General features: G+C 39.3%; 1 protein-coding gene across 9 annotated transcripts in view; it reads left to right on the forward strand.

Annotated features, from left to right (window-relative positions):
• Window positions 1-1,209: 1,209 nt before the first annotated feature.
• The window catches only part of TBC1D5 (TBC1 domain family member 5), a 315,400-nt gene continuing 299,886 nt past the window's right edge, over window positions 1,210-16,723 (forward strand). For 8 of the 9 annotated variants that reach the window (XM_082046566.1, XM_082046568.1, XM_082046562.1 and 5 more), the window contains exon 1: window positions 1,210-1,432. The gene's annotated coding sequence lies outside the window, so the exon portion shown is untranslated. Of the gene's footprint in view, window positions 1,433-4,594; window positions 5,115-16,723 lie in introns of those variants that run through there. The other variant, XM_082046572.1, reaches the window with a different exon arrangement.

Here is a 16,723-nt window from a genome sequence, read left to right on the forward strand (position 1 = left end):
CCTAAGTTTTATTCCTGTTTCGTATATCTTGGCATATCTCAGATCGCTCATCTTCCTTCCCACATTGCCCTGAAGCACAGTCTAATAGTCAAACAGTGCTACCTTTAGTTTTACCAAGACTGGCGTTCAAATAATTCTGCTTCAGCTAGCATGGATGATGGAGTATTTCTCTATAGTTTGTCCTTTCTGTCTTCTACTGGAGCCCCCAAAGAAAGCCTGGATACCTAGTGTATTATGAGGTATAATCAGAAATTATACAATTGTCACAAAGAGCAACCTAGGACATGTAACACTTCATCTTCAAAGGGTTGCATAAATGCACACCTTGCAGCTTTTCTTGCAAGTAAAATGAACTCTCCAATACTAGGTGACATTCTACAATAGTTCACATTCCTTAAGCATTTTTTCATGAAGGCAAATGCCAACCAAATGGAAGATTTATCGGATTCCTCAAAACTTAAGAAAGTGAATCTTTTTGATTAAGCTGATCTCAAACACATGCCAGGGATCCAAGCGCGCCTTGCAAATTCAGGTTCTTTGTCTCAGGCGAACTTCTACCAGTTTGTAGAAAAACGTTCTTAGAGGGGTTTTCTTTGTTCCTTGGGCAGCTCAAGAACAGTGACCCCACTGGCACCCAGCTCTGACCCCTCTGGAGCTCCAGCTGGAGAACTGGGCACGAAGGGGCCCAGCAAACACAGCCCTGCACGCTTCGTTTTCACACCACCACCTCTCTCCTCCTTCCATGAGCACGTTTCCCAAGGCGCCTGCACGCGGCCAGTTGCTTCCAGGGCACAACGTACTGGATTCACGTTAAATTACTTCATTTTAGGTTGCTTCCCCCCTACATCCCCGCCTTGCGTGAGTGGAAACTACACTCCGCGAAGGCTTTATGTAAATCAAAGCGCCTCGGGCTCCCTCAGAGGGTAAAAGGCCCCGAACAAAGAGAAAGCCTCCCGATTTCAAAAAAACTTCCAGCGCCCTTTTGCCGTTGCCCGCCGGGCCTCCCGGGGAACCGAGCTGCGCCACCGCCCGCCACCAAGAAAGCCCCGTTCATCGCCCTTCCCCTTCTCGGGGGCCGCCACAGCCCAGCTTTCGCCGAACTGCGCTGACGGCGGGCACAGGGAGCAGGCGCGGCCCGCGGGCTGGGCGGCCGCGGCCTCACGGAGCGGCGGGCGCCTGCGCGGAGGGAGCTGAGGGGGATGGTGGGGGGCGGCGCCATCGCGCGTCCCCGCGTGCGGGCAGGGAGCTCTTCCCCTTCCCTTCCCCGGGCCTCCCCACCGCCTCCCCCTGCCCCGCGTCCCTCGCAGGGCGCCGAGCCGGCGCGGGGGTCTGTGTGCCGCCCAGGGAGGGAGGGAGGGAGGCGGGGAGGGAGACAGAGAGAGAGAGAGGCTGAGCCAGATCTTCATGCCACTGCAGGCAGCAGCAGCAGCAGGTAAAACCAGCCCCAGAGCATCTGCTCCCCTTAACCCGCTTGCCCCCCTCCCCGCCGGCCGCCCTGCAGTCAAAGTCCGCTGCCCCGGCCCCTGCCGAGGCCGTTCCCCGGCGGCGGCGGCTGGTCCCGCCGCCCCCGGCCGTCAGTGGGCAGCAGCGGGGCCCGCAGGAGCGGTGAGGCCTGCGCGCTCCGGGCGGCCGCCGCCGCTCCCCGGCCTCCGCAGGCGCCTTCCCGCGGGGCTGCCCGCCGGAGCGGGCTCGGCCCGGGGAGTGCTGGGGGCAGCGGCTGCCCGCTCACGGACCGCTGGAGCCAGAGCCTCGTTCCTGGGAGGTTAAAGCAGGGAGGGAGGAGGAGGCAGATTTGTCACAATGTTTCCCCTTCTATTTTTTTTTTTTTTTAAATTGTTGGTGATGGTGATTCTGGTGGCTGAAGGGGGAAGTTAAGGTCTTCGTGATTTTTTTTTTTTGTTTTTCCCCGCCCTTTTTTTGTTTTTATTTCAGGCCTTGAAAAAAAGAGTTTTTAGAAGAAACTTGGTGTCACTCCACTTTTCCTGCCCCAGAGCCTCTTTTCTTCCCTTTTCCCACGTATCTGATTCAGTCTGTGCTAGCCACCCAGTTTATTGCCATCAGTGGTAGATACTTATATGTCACACTTGTTTTTCTTTGGGGTGCAGTATTTCAAGTGGTATACAAGTTTGGATTTCAGTGCGAGGGCTGCAATTAGCACATTTTAGCAGTTGGAGAGTTTTATACTCTTAGATTGCTGTACTGTACCCATTAGTAGTTTAGTTACGCTACATATCCTATGGTATTACGCATCCTGGAGGCTTTGTGGTCTGATTTTAAGACATAGTTGTCTATCATATGGACATAATATTGCTTTAGCGGTATATACACATGAAAGTGGTGCATACGTGAAAGAATCATATTCCAAAACGTACTGGGATGGCACTTGGGAAACAAGAATACTCATCTCGTTCTGCTGCTCAGCTCCACAGCATCCATGTACCACTTTATTCTCAGTAATCCTGCTTACCTTCCTTTACAAAGCACTCTGAAACTTGATTAAAAAGCACCATGTAAGGGAAGCATTTATTTTCAGACCAGTGAAACTTCATTAAAGTTGTAGTTTGTCAGTTCCATTACTTGCCACACACGAACTCAGCTGGTTACTGATAATACCTCCTCTGTGAAAACCGAAGCTTTCAAAATGTATTCCAAATAAATGTGGGCTGGTTGTTAGTATTTAAAATAATTTTAAGCATTTGAAGATCATGAAACATTCAGTTAAATTAATCCTAGATCCCACCTGTCTCTGAATCATCATCCACTATTGCATTTATAGCTCGCAGGTTGAAATACAGTAAGATCTGAAACTGGGCAATAAGAAAAAATCATTGTTTGTGGATGATAATGATTTATGGTTTTGAAACCAACTTTTTTTTTTTTATGTAAATGTAATAATAGTCTGAGTTAACACAGCTGTGCATTACCAGTTGTCATACTTCTTTTTTGCTGACACATACGGCCAATGTATGGCCTAAATACTGCTGCCCTAAAAGTCATAAGTATATATATAATAGCAGTGATTACTGGAATTGTTAAAATGAAGGTTGTGTTGTAATTTGTTTGGACTATTAGGTAAACACGGAACTAGACACAGCCTTTAAAATTTTTGTAAGTTTTCTTAGTTGAAATCGTTAATTGCTGCAGAGGCAACAACAGGAGCTTACCCTTGGATGAACTGTGAACATACATAATGAACCTCAGTTCATGACAAAGTATGAGCAGTTACCATTTTTATGTATAAGTGCATACTGGGAAGAAGGTGCATTTATTCCCCTCTAGATTTTGTGGTGGGTTCGTTATTTAGGTACTATAGATATGATAAACTCCTATGAAAACTAAACATTTTGAAATATGTTAATAGCATCGTTTGATTAGTGAGAACAAGAGTGTGTTCTTTGGTTTTGTGGATGGGAAGGCGACTAAGCGAGGCTCCGCTAGTGGCTTCCTTCAACGATTAGTTAAACTGACAAGATACTTGTATGTTTCACTTCATTTCACCTCAGAAATCAGAGGAAAGACACAAACTTGATTTTTTTACTAATTGTTTTCAGTGTCTGCTGCAATATTAGCAAAGCTCACTTGTCACACAGAAACGGTTCAGAGCTTTTCTTAAAATGCTCTGCCACCTGCAAAAGTGGCACTTACCTTTGAGTGAAAACATTCCTCACACATTTTTCTTTTTTTTTGTGTTACATTGTTTGCTTTCCTCAAACATTGTCCTGTTCACTTTTGTTTGCATTTGAGTAGCACTTGCATCTTTTGGACTTTGGTACCTTGTATTAATGTGCAAGAAAAATGTGATTTGGTGGAAATGTGTTGTACATTTTCTGCCTGCCTATGATTTATGCTAATGTAGAGATCATCTTTGCCATCTCCCAGTTATTGTTGCAATTGTAACTTCATTTTTCACTGGAAAAGGGCTAAGTAAAGAACTGTTTTACACTTTGTCCTGAAAGAAATTCCATTGATGATGTCTTAGAAAGTTTACTTTCTGCTCTGTCCTTATGAGTTTTGTCTTAAACTGTTAGGTACGCTGCTGTAATTGACAACAGCTGTTGCTGAGAATTGTAGAGGGTGGATGGTTTCTAGGATAATCAGTTCCTAGTCCATTTGAGGCTTTGTTGATTAGCATGTGTAAGAGCATTTTGGATCAGGAGCCAGTGATGTCTGTAGAGTGCAAATGTGGTATGTTATCTAAACTGTTTGACTTAGACTCTACACTGCTTTTCAGTAAATAAGCTGGAGGTTTTGTGTGCTTTTTCTTCTAGCCCAGTAAAGTGCCCAGAGCAAAGTCAGTCTATAGCCTGTAAAACCCCAGATCTTTGGCTGGGTTGTGCTCTCAGAAGGTTGTTAAACAGGATGGGAGGTGTTGCTTGCTTGTGTTTGGTTGCTACCTTAGCAAAGCTTCCACTTTCTGGTTTTGACCTCCAAAAGAATGGGCATAGCTATTACCATTTCCAGTTTTTGGGAAGGTTGCTGCTGTAGTTTGTGTTTTGCCTAGTTATCCATATGTCAATAACTTTTTTTTTCCTGATATCACAGCTCCTGTGATCAAGTACTTAAAAAACAAAAAAAAACAAAACAAAACAAAAAAAAAAAAACAAAAAAAAAAACTTGAAAATGATGCGGATTTCAAGATCCCAGTTATATTGGATAACGTTATAATCTGATGATTCGTATTCTTTTTATTGATGTTGAATAGAAAAAGGTGTGATTACTCCGATTCTTATAGGAATCTATGTGTGAAAATCTTTGAGGAGACATGGTCGACCGTATTTGTACTGAGAGTTGGGATAAGAAGCAAGAGCCAAGCTGCAGCAGTTAGTCAAACTGCATCCAGATCTTGGAGATGAACATTTGACATTTAGCATATTTTGGGTAAAGGTTGATGAATTACGAAACAGAATGGAAATGGGTGTTTTGCCTCTGTTAATGGTTTGGTGTAGATTTCCCAAAAGCACTGAGTCATAACATGACCTGAAGTCTGGTTGGAAATCATTTCAAAATAATAGGAAGAATCACGTGTCACTGATGTTGAACGGTATGCACCAGAAAAGAGACAGCATCGTGGTGTCCTGTGTTCTGTTTGAGGGGCGTTTCCTGTTAATGGGCTGGTAAATTTTTATTTTAGATTTATTAAAGAACTTTATTTTCACACTACTAATTAATCCAGTTGTGAGCATGTGAAAAGTTCATGTGCTATGTGCTTGCTTAAGCTGACTTGCATTTAGTACTGCACATAGTGGTGCATTAGAGTGGGGATCAATTCTATCTTCATACGTGAACATTTCACTTTAAATGTATTACAGCATGAGTTTTTCTCTTGATGTTTTGCTTTTTTTTTTTTTTTTTCCCTGAACTTCTAGTTGGCTAAGCTTCTTTCTTTTTTTTTTTTTTTTTTAAGTGCATCAAGATACTGAGAATCTACCATTTACTTCTCTGGATGACTTGTTTCAGTGATTCATCTTTTCCACTATTTAAAAATAAGGCGTGCAATTATTGTTTGAATACATTTGAATGCATCTGTCTTTCACTGGTTCTTGTTATCTTGTCTGAATTCTGTATCATATCAGATTGCCTTAACACTTGATTTGTCCCTTTGACACTGAATTTTCGCTCCTCTGCATGGTGGCAATCCCTAGCATTTAAAGACAGATACAGTTATTAAAATACATAGTTTTAAAAGAGCATCAACAGATCGTAGATTTGCTGGGCTAACTACTCCAGGACTCTTGGATAAGTTTAACAAGTATGCTGATTTAAAATGTTTGTCTTGCAATGTTTTTGTAACATCTGATCTGGAACATCTGTTTAACAAATGAGTTGGAAAGAAAATCAATATAATGTGATACAATTATACCATTTTGAATCTTTCCAACTATAGAATGAAAGTATTTATTGACTATTTTTGATCTTCCTGTATGATTTTTAACACTTGTGCCACCTCTGTCTGATCACGGGCTTCCGCTGTTGTTGACGTGGTGTTTGTTATTAACGTACTTGGCTGTGTCATGTGGATGTTTTATGGCTCTCAGTTTCAACACTCTGTAACTGATTTATGTTGATGGTGATCCAGCCTCCCCTTTTCTACATTGTTGATCTTTTTTTTTTGTCGTTGTTTTTTCTTTACACTTTTTTTTTTTTTCCCCAAAAGCATCAGGTTTTGAACAACTAAGATGAGCTGTAGCCAAAGTTGTCCTCTTTGTTAGCTGTAGAGTTGCCTGAGCATAGAGAAATGTCCTCTTAAGGAAGTTTCCATTTTTGTGTTTTCCTGTCTGAGGTTATTCTTCCCAAACAATTTTGTTCATAAATCTTTTCAGCTTCAGAAATTTTGAAACCTCAGGAATATTAGTGTGGACATGCATCATATGTTTACATAGATGTCAGTAATCTCTATCTGGCTATGTAATCTGGTCATGATCAGTAATCCTTAGACTATCTCCAATTTCTAGTCCAGTGACTTACTCATTTTAGCTGTTATAATGGGATATGTGATAATTTCTCTGCATTGGTTATGGTCAGTGCTGTTAGAAAACTGTTGCTAATAATTTTTAAAAGCTGATGGTTTTGCTGGTGACTGCATAAGATCCTGAGATATGAGGTTTCATTATTGAAGACTTCAGTTTGACCTTTTTCTTCCAGCACATTACAGATAGGGGCTTGCAAAAAGTCCTGCTGTTCTCTAGCTTGAGCTGATGGTCTGTAACAGACTTCTCCTGGCATCCCCTTCTGAGTGAGCTGTCACATTTAGCCCTTAGACCTACATATAGTCAGTATATCCTTTAGTTCTGATCTATCGAGTAATGAATGTCTGAATGATGTTTCTTGAAACCTGAATTGTGCCTGCTTGATAATAGCTGGTATTTTAATTTAATCTCTAGCTTTTACAAAAATGGACTTTTGACTTTTTTCCTGTTGTGGAAGAAGTATAGCTGTATGATATGTATTGAGAATAGACTTGAATTTCGAGAAGCTATGAAACTTGTTGAAAGTTTTAAAGAATCTTTCTAGAATTCCGGAAGTGCATTTTGAGACTTTAGACATCACTGTGATGTTAGCATAAGAATTGTACCTGGCATCAGATGAACTGTCATCCAGGAAGTTGTTTTGTCACTTAAAGTGGCCATTAGCAGGTGTTTTAAAGCAAGTTACAAAAAAAAATTCCAAATGGTAGAATATTCTCCATACCATGGAGTTCCTCAAATTCATGTTAGTTTATAATACTTTACGGTGCTGATATTGAGCTTTCTTCCCCATAATATTTTTCTCGTTGATATGTCATTCTATAGAGGTGGGTGTTTTTCATTATGCATTGAAATAGGTAATCTTTTCACAAATTTTACAGTGTTGTATTTATAATCTACCTTCCCACTGTCATGATCAGCACTGTTTTCTGAATTGTTAAGAGTAGCTTAAAGCTCAGTAGTTACTTGAGCTGATGATTATTTCTTATCTCCTGTGCTTTAGATGCATCCACAACAAATATGATTTGCCAACATGCCACCCGTTTACATTTTTTTCTTTAAGTGTAATTAATCTCACACAGTATTGATGAATATAATTGTATTCTGGGTCTCGAAATTTTCCATTCACCACTGATGGATGTGACCAGTGACTACTGCCTCCTATATGATGTGGATATACACAATCTTTCCTCCAGCCTTTTTTCTTCTCCTGCTATTGTTGACAGCAAGGCAACATCTATAGCTGAATGAAGATCTGCCTATATTTTACTGATTAAAGCTTGACATGCGGCAGAGTTGAAAACTGTTGATGTATTTTATGATCTTCCTCAACACATTCTCTTTTTAAATTATTTTCTTAAACTGTGATTACTTTTTCTGTTATCTCTGCTTGAAAAGTGTTTGCCTGTGTTCCCACTGACCTTCAGATGTGAACTTGACCTCTTTTAAAATTAGAGACTTCTAAGCTGGTAGTAGTGCGTGTCATGTTTATTTCGTAATTGTTTTCACATCAGCGTGCTTGCTGCACTGTAAAACTGAATAAGAGGACCCAGTGTCAAGGTGGTACTTTGATTTCTTGTACCTTCTTGACTAAACTTTTATCTGGAGTATTCATGAGGAACACTTAGTAGTTTTGTAGAGCCTTTCATCTCTAAATGAAAATAGCATTAATCATTTTCAGTGAGAGGGAAGTGATTTATTCAAAGCCAAACAACAACTCAAAGGGGAAGCTCTAGTTAGAACCCAGATTTTATAATATCCCATCATAGCTAAATGGGAGCACACTGTAAAATGTTTATTAAATCACACAATTTAAATGAGTTTGTTAAACGGGAGAGATGAAAATTAGCTGATACTCATGCTTGTTTTGCATGCCCTGCTTCCTGTAGAACTTACATGTACTTTCAGAACAGTGACTTGGACACTTGCAGCATGTACAGCCTGTTATTTCTATTGGAACCATGTATTTTAAAAAATATGTGGGAGCCTTGCTTGTCTTTCAGTTATTCATGAGTCAATAGCATAGTGTTTCCTCCTTTAGGCTTGACTCATTTTTCGTTTACATCATTTACACGTATGCCTATGGTGCTAATAAATATGCATAGTTTGGGGAAAAGTTAATAAATTCAAGTACATAACCGGGCAATTCTTTTATATATGTGTGTCTTTTTTTGTAGACTGAAAACTAAATCTAGTGCTGCTTGTGACAATACCTTCTAAAGTTTCTTATACCCCGTAATCTTTATGTGCTTTAAGTAGTCAAGGCTAACAGGCCAAAGATTTCACCTTCTTTGGTTTTCATTGTAGATGCACATTTACACATAAGCTTATACTGGTTGCGCCCTGCCAGTTTTACTGCCTCATGGAAATATGTAGCAGATAATGTTGAAAGGATTCTTTTGTTTTGAAGTGTGCAGAAATCTGGACTCCTGTAAATTTAATTTTTTATGGCTGGATGAGAAAACAGTGATGAGCACAAGTAGAGGAAAGTGCAACAACAAATGGGAAGTTTCTGACTTCCTGTACCAGAGGAAACTTGTGTCCCGGTCACTGGAAAGGTTTCTTCTGAACACATCAGTGGTAAATGTTCATTGTGCACAAAAAGCATTTAAAGCATTCAGTCAAGACAGTGTCTTGATTGTGGAACAAACAAACAAACAAACCTGCAATAACAAACAAATAAAAAAAGCTAGCATTTTAGATTGATGGAATGTGTGTGTTACAGTTAGGAATGTTGAATGGTTTTTCAAATGTGCTTTTCAGAGAAGGCAGACAGTTAAAAGAAAGAAGAGCATTTTATGAATTAAAGTAAACTTACCTTTTTATTTGTGAAATTTGCTTCACATTTTTCTGGGGAAGTACTTATGACAGTGTGAAATGCCCTTTGAAATTTTCTGTTGGTACTTTGCATATTACTTTAAGGTAATTTTGGGCAGTTATCCTTTCAAGTTAAAATTCATTCCTATATAATATTTCTGAAAAATACTGTGAGGCAGTATACATATTTTACACTGGGAACTTTAGATTTCCCTTTTCACAAGGTTTCCTTCTGTAGGCAGGATGTGTTTCACCTAGTAGAAAGCTCTTTGGTTTTTGGATTTGTGCAGTGGTCCCAGCTCTTATTTATTGTACTGCCCATGAGTTTTGATTTGAAGATTGCTTGATTCAGGTGCAAGATGACAATGGAGGCTCACCTGCAAGTCAGGGAATTGGAAAGACTTTTAAGGGATAGATGGAATGAGATGTGTGTAGGGCAGGATGTGCGTTCTCCATTTCCAGCTGATTACCAGCTGCTTGTGGCCCCTTTCATGCTACAAATTTTTCAGAACTGTATATGGACCCAGTCACTTTGCTGGTTGCTTTTGTTTCCCGCCTTTGATCAGTGAAGTTATTTGTTGATTTGACATACCTTCAACATAAAATGTCAAGCTCCAGTTTGCAGAGATGGAAAAGCTGCCCAGTCTTTTATGACTTTTGTCTTGAGCCTTAAATACTTCCTAAGGATGAAGTGAGAGGAGTTCTGTACCTGAGAAGAAATTAAGACCTATATTGGCCAGATACAAGTTAATGTTGATTTTTAATAACTATAACTGATGGTGATTTCAGACATATATTTGTACAGTCATGTTGCCTTTACCCACAGATGCAGGATCCATTTATTGCAAGGTTCAGTCCTTGTGAAAATGAGTGGGGAGGAGCACAGGACAGTCGCAGCTGCTGTCACTGGACATGCTCTATTTTGAGGTTGTGCATGACTGCAGAGGGTTGGGGTACATGTACAGAATGAACAAGTGGCACTCTCAGCTGTTGCAAATCCAGCTGAGATGCTGTGTTACTTCAGTAGCACCCCGTGCACTCCACAGCCCCAGTGATTGGAGAAATTCCTAATTAGTTTTTAGTATGCTATACATTTTTGTTCTCATCTTTAGGGATTTTAGATAAACTGTCAAAGTTCTTGTATATTAGAAGAAAAATACGTAGTTCTACCTATAAGTTAATATTCAAAACTGACACATGCTGGGAATTAGAGCATGCTGTTGCTGTTTCGTGGCTGTTGGGTGAGACTAGATTTTTACATTAATTTACAGTAATAGCGTATGATCAGTCATGGTTATAATTTCCACTGTGAGTAATTTTATCTGAGAAGAGGGGAAATGTGGGATGAGTGAACATCATTTTACTCTTTATAACAGCTTACCCAGATTGGGATAAAAGTATGTTGATAGACTCATGCTATAATTTTTGGAGGTTGACTGGAGTTCTTCATTTGCTAGAGCTGCTGTTATTTATCATTTAGTCCATAAGCATGTTAGACATCTCCTAAGACAGATAGTCAGTCTTTTACCAGTGTTTGAAGGTAGCTTTCAGTAAGACTCAGAGTAATGTCCTATTTTCTATTATGCTCAGAAGCTCCAGACTCACATCATCCCCTTCCAGAAATAACAGATCAATCTAGCTCAAGCTATGCAAGCTTGAGAAAGAAGAACGGCTGGATAGGAAGTGGGTGACTAGGGCTTAAACCAGTGGGTTTAAGAGGAAAATCTTCAATGTAAAGCTTATTGACAGGCATTGAATAGCTTAACAGTGAGCATTTCTTTTAGGTCCCTTTTACCTGTTTCTGTGCAGTCTCACTCCACCCTAATGCTTGCAACCCTGGACTTTCCTCAGCATGAAAGAATCTAGCATACTTCCAAGATTCCCCCTTCTGGAAAAATGGAATAAAATCAAACCCAAGAAAGCAGAATGTGTTTCTTGAACCCTTGCTGGCCATTATTCTTTTTTGTTTTGTTTTTTATAGTATATGTCTTAATGTTTTGTTTGCCTGATGCTTGTGCATGTCAAGCTCCTCTGCCTCTGTGTTTTCAAGCCATGAATAGGTGCAGCTGTGACAGAAATAATTGTAAGGTGATGTTGCGGGTTAACCACAGTAGGCAGCTCAACACCACATAACTGCACACTAGAAAGGAAATCACAGAATCATAAAATGGTTTGGGTTGGAAGGGATGTTGGGCAAGGAAGAACAAATACACTGCTAATAAAGATAGTTTTACATATTGAAGGGCATATTGCCTAACTGCATTTGTGAGAGTAATGGAAGACATAGAGTTTTACAAGGGTTTTTACTAAGGTTGTCGTCAATTTTTGTAAAAGGCTATGCAGTGATAACGATGCAAACAGAAAGTACAATGTAGAGTTACTGGTGAGAGGCATGATCATTAAGTCTTAACACTTATTGAAGACTTTGGCAGCCAGTGGGTTGAGCATTGTAGAGGTTACTCACTGCATGGATTGATTAGAAGATGAGTTGGATTGTATGGGGAAAATGAGAATTTTAGATGGATAGGCAAGTTGACTCTTATACATATAGGTCTTATTAAAAATAAGAACAAAGTTTCAGATGAGATCTGAATATATTGGAAGATGAAGAGGAGCTAATAAAGATCATCTCATTTTGAACCTGAGTGGTGAAAATGGTGACGAAGATATATTTGGTACTGAGAGTGAAAAAGTATTCAAGGATTTCTCATTTTTCTCAAATATTCAGTTTGCTTTAGGAAGAAGGATATTTGTAGCAGTACATTACATCAAGCTGACACTCTTTCTGATGGGTTTGGTTTCTATTTGTACTTTATCCTCTAATAGAAAAAGACTCAGGTTGCCAGCAAGTCTCTAGATTGCTAGTATTTTATTTCAGCTAATGTTTCTTACTCACCCTGACCAGACAACTTCTAAAATTATTATTCAGGTTAACTTCAGAGTAAATGAAGGTTGGGTAGCAGTTTCATTTTTTTGCCATGAGAGAATTTATCTTTCAAAGCCCTGAGTTACAGTTTGCAATGATTTCATCATTGAAAAGTATCCTGAACTGACAGCAATGAATTAACTGCCATTTCACTTGAGACTAATTCCTGTCTACAGTTAAGAATTTTGCTTGGCGAAATGTTATGGCCACGCCAATTTTATTCTTGTTCATTTTGCCTGGGTTCTGAAGGAACTGAAACAAGTGTCCAGAATTCCGTTGTAGCAGCTGGTAATGGGTTTGTCATGATTCATTGCTGTGTCTGTTTATAGATCCACTGGATACTATGGGTTTCCAAGTAGTCTCTTCTGAGATGCTAACCTCTTCCCTGTAACTTGACATGCGTTTCTGTACTTTCAGTGTCTTTACAGAATGTTTCAAAGTATTTTTACTTCCATTTGACCTTTGCCTTTTCAAACAAAATCTGTGACACCATTATGATATGTTGACTTGAAGACACAGACAAAGGATGAATGATAGTGAAATGAGAGTGAAATGCAAACAGAATTTCTAATCACATGTACATGTAAACAAATGAAAAAAGATTTAACTGACATCTGTCATCTTGCATAGGTGAAAGGCAAGAGAGAGAAGCTCTCTCTTCCGCACCAGACATTTGCTTGGATACCTGCCTCTCAGAGCTCCAGCTCTACCATCCAGCCTCTTTAGTGTTTCTGAAGTGGACTGTCTTAGAGCCAGAGCTCAAAGTTCAACACCCTCCTGTAAGCCCTGTCATCTGTGACACTTGGTCATGGATCATCTGACTGTACTGGACCTTCCTGGGCATTTCTGAATCCATGGGCGTGTATAAGTTACAACAGTTCTTGAAAGACTAGTTATTTTATTAGTACTACCATTAAAGAAAAAACAGCCAAACAAATGAATAAAATCCCAAACCTCCTGTGTCCTCAGCTGACCTGGTCTTTTGAGGAGAATTTCTTTGTGACTTCTCTAATAGAAAAGTTCCAGCTTCCAGTCTGGAAGAGCTGCCCCTTGTTAGTGACCCAACTTCACCTTGATGATGGAATGGCAGAGATCCGTCATCTGTAGGTCTAGACCGGGGCTGTCAAGCTCGTTTTCACTGGGGGCCACATCAGCCTCGTGGTTGCCTTCAAAAGGCCGAATGTATTTTTTAAGACTGTATCAATGTAACATTTATACATGCATCCATGTAACACACATGCAACCATGTAAAACTTATACATGCAACAATGTGACATTTATACAGTTTTAAAATTACATTCAGCCCTTTGAAAGCAACCGGGAGGCTGATGTGGCCCCTGGTGAAAACGAGTTTGACACCTCAGTCTAGAGGGAATGGCAGTGATGAAGTGAGATTAAAGCTGGACTTTTGTTTCACTCTGCTCAAGTAAAACTTCATTTGAAGTGCCATTCTATAGAAATACAGTGAGGAGTGACTGGTAACCATGAGGGGCTGCTCGCTGTCTGCCCTCTTGTACACATTGTCAAAATCCTGCCAAGTGATGTTTGGCAAGGACTGTAAAAGGGAAAGTCTGTCACCAGAAATAAGCAAATAAAAACCAACACTGTATTGATGTGAATGGCTACCATGTTCTGCCCAAAACAGAATTATCTTTTTACTTTGATTTTTCTCTTTGTACATCTGATCCTCACACTTTTTAATGTTCAGTAAGGCCTTTATTGGCCAATTGATAATGTGTTACTAAGAAAAACTCATTCATTAACTGAAATACTTTTACATGGTCTCATGCATCTTTGACCATTCAGCTGTGGTGGATCTTGACGTATATGCTTGTGTCATCCAGTCTCTCTTGGTTATGACAGTTTATGAAATGTGTTTCCAAGTACCACCTGTTCTCTTAATTATCTCTAATGAATTTAAAGAAAAAAAAAAAGTTTTTTTTGCCATAGTAGCTACTGGGAGATTTTCAATATTTAGTCGGTGTAAAAGATGCGTATACATATAAGCATTTTAGAATTCTAAATTGGATACATAAACTTCATACATATGCATAGTATTATAAGCAAATTATCTCTTTGCTTTCAATGAATCTTGATCCTAAGGTGTCTGGAGCATTCTGCCCAGAAAACAGCCGCCATTTCTAGAACAGCACTGGAATGTGCATACATGGGAAAAAAGCCAGGAAAACCTGTTCTGTGATAGCTCACCATGTGGACTCTCTGCTCGCATGCTGTTAGTGCTGCCTTAGTCCATCAGAAATTTTCTACAGTCCAACAGGTGGGCAGTATTTACTAAACTAAAGTCTACTTGTTAGGCATTGCTACCCTCAGTGACTGATTTGCGGATGACAATGTTACAACAGCTGGTCTTGTATGACAGCTGACAAAATGGTTCTTTCTTAGACTTGGACTCTGAGAGCACAACAAAATTTTTAAATAAGCAGAAGTAACAGTAAATTAGACTTGCATTTATTAAGAACTTTCACATGATATCTTTAGTTCTACAGCTCAGTCACTTGATCAGGTATACAGTCAGTGAACTGGGAATTTTTTTTGAGTAGTCCAGCATGTGGAACAAAGGAGGGCTAATTAACAACTAGGGCTTTAAATGGTGACCCAGACTAATAATTAAACGTACAAGTACCCTGGTAATCCTTGAATGATGTAATCTTTGCGTTATCTTGTTATGTGACTAGAAGATAGAGATGCAGCAGATTTCTTTTTATGTTTAAGATCATGTGAAATTTGTATCTGTAGCGTACCTCTTTTGATCCTGTAGGTAATAGCTCATAATAGAAAATGTTGAAGAACTTCAGGATACGTTTTTGAAGTTGATGTATTTTGCATTAGTAAAAGTACAGAAGATTGGGAAGTACAGGGTATAAAACTTAAATGGACATTATTCCTGCTATTTATGGTTGACTTGGCTTCATATTTAGATTTTGAGCTTTAACGGATTTTATTAGTTAAGCTAATTGGTTGTTGAATGTTGTTGTTGTTGTTAGTAAGTATTACTTGCATTATGTGTATAAATTTAGGTTAAAATGAGATGGATATTTGTGATGGTAAGCACTCTGGATAGGTAGCCTATGCCATCTCACAAGCAAAAGGTTTAATGAAATTGGTTTACTGTGAAGTAATATATGTGATGCTGTACATTACAGAAACCAGTTTTAACGGTAGGTTGGATAATTACTTGAATGCTGTGTACTTTTTAAACCTAGTTCACTTCTTCACAGCATATACTCTTTGGCTTTTTCTAGCATTTGAGAGGTTTTCTGTTGTCTTGCTTTGCTGTTCTGAAGGCATTTGTCTCTGTTATGGAAATTAATTGATCTGACAGGGGTCAGAGGAAATATCTAGCTGCTGGTTGCCCATATGTTTCTGCTGCATGTCAAACAATGCAGTTGTTATCGTTATGAATTCTTACGTAAAACGGATAATGAAGTGCTGATATGGCTAAGTGAGATAATGCATTGCTTTCTGGATGCCTGCTGAGTAAGCACTTAATTCATGAAGTCCCGGGCTTCTGGATGCTTAAGATTTGTTCCAGAAAGAAAAAGTTGGTCTGTAAAGTCCTGAGTGACTTCACTGTTGACTTCAGAGATGCAGAAACCTGCAGCTAAACAAACTTGAACTGACCCATATAGTTATAATTAGAATGAATTTACTGGAGGTGAGAGGTGGGAAGAAGAGGGTGTGCCCCAATCGGTTAAGTTAAACTATTGTCTACCCTTTGTTTCTGGCTATGTTTCTAGTCATTAGGTGTTTATTTTTGCTGTTACACTTCTGTAGTGTTCATGGCATCTGCAGTTTTTAACATTAGTTTACTTGGCATGGGTTAAAATTAATTTCAAATAAAGTAATATCTAAAATGAGAAAGTAGACATTGATGAATTTGGTTCTTAATGACTAGCAGCAGAAATATTATAAATACACTGGAAAATTACACTGGAAGGGATTGTGTTGAAAGTTGTTTAGTGAATGTAGGCTTTTTTTTAAATTAGAATTGTTTGCATAGTAAGGATGGGCAGAATTATGTAGGACATTAGAACTGACGCTGAGAATCAGGAGTTCAGGAAGGACAACTAAGGATAACTTCTGAACAGAAAAGATGGTATTTTTAATTGCCTTTATTTGAATTAAGAGCATGAAATAATGTATTTTAATGCTTAGTCTTTAAATGGGATGAATTTTAGATTCTGGTCTCTATCAGTGAAGTGTTTTATCTTGAAGTCTTGCGAGTAACAATGCAATTTCCATGTGACTAATAAAATATGGATACTTTGGAGTTTAGTCAGTGAACAGGTCTGAACAATTACTTAGATTTGGGTAGTGAAACAAAAAAACATTGGTTGAAAGCCACTTAAAAGATGATTAAAACCTTTGTCGTCTTGGTGCTGGGATTTAGGCGACAGCAGGAAAAATAAGATTAGTTAGGAAAACCAGTCCCATGGTTGTTTATGGGCCTGGGTCATATACATTTGCCTTGCTAATGCCTGTTTAGTTTGATTAA

Source organism: Streptopelia decaocto (assembly GCF_964273445.1).
Source record: "Streptopelia decaocto genome assembly, chromosome: 2".
Classification (NCBI taxonomy): domain Eukaryota; kingdom Metazoa; phylum Chordata; class Aves; order Columbiformes; family Columbidae; genus Streptopelia; species Streptopelia decaocto.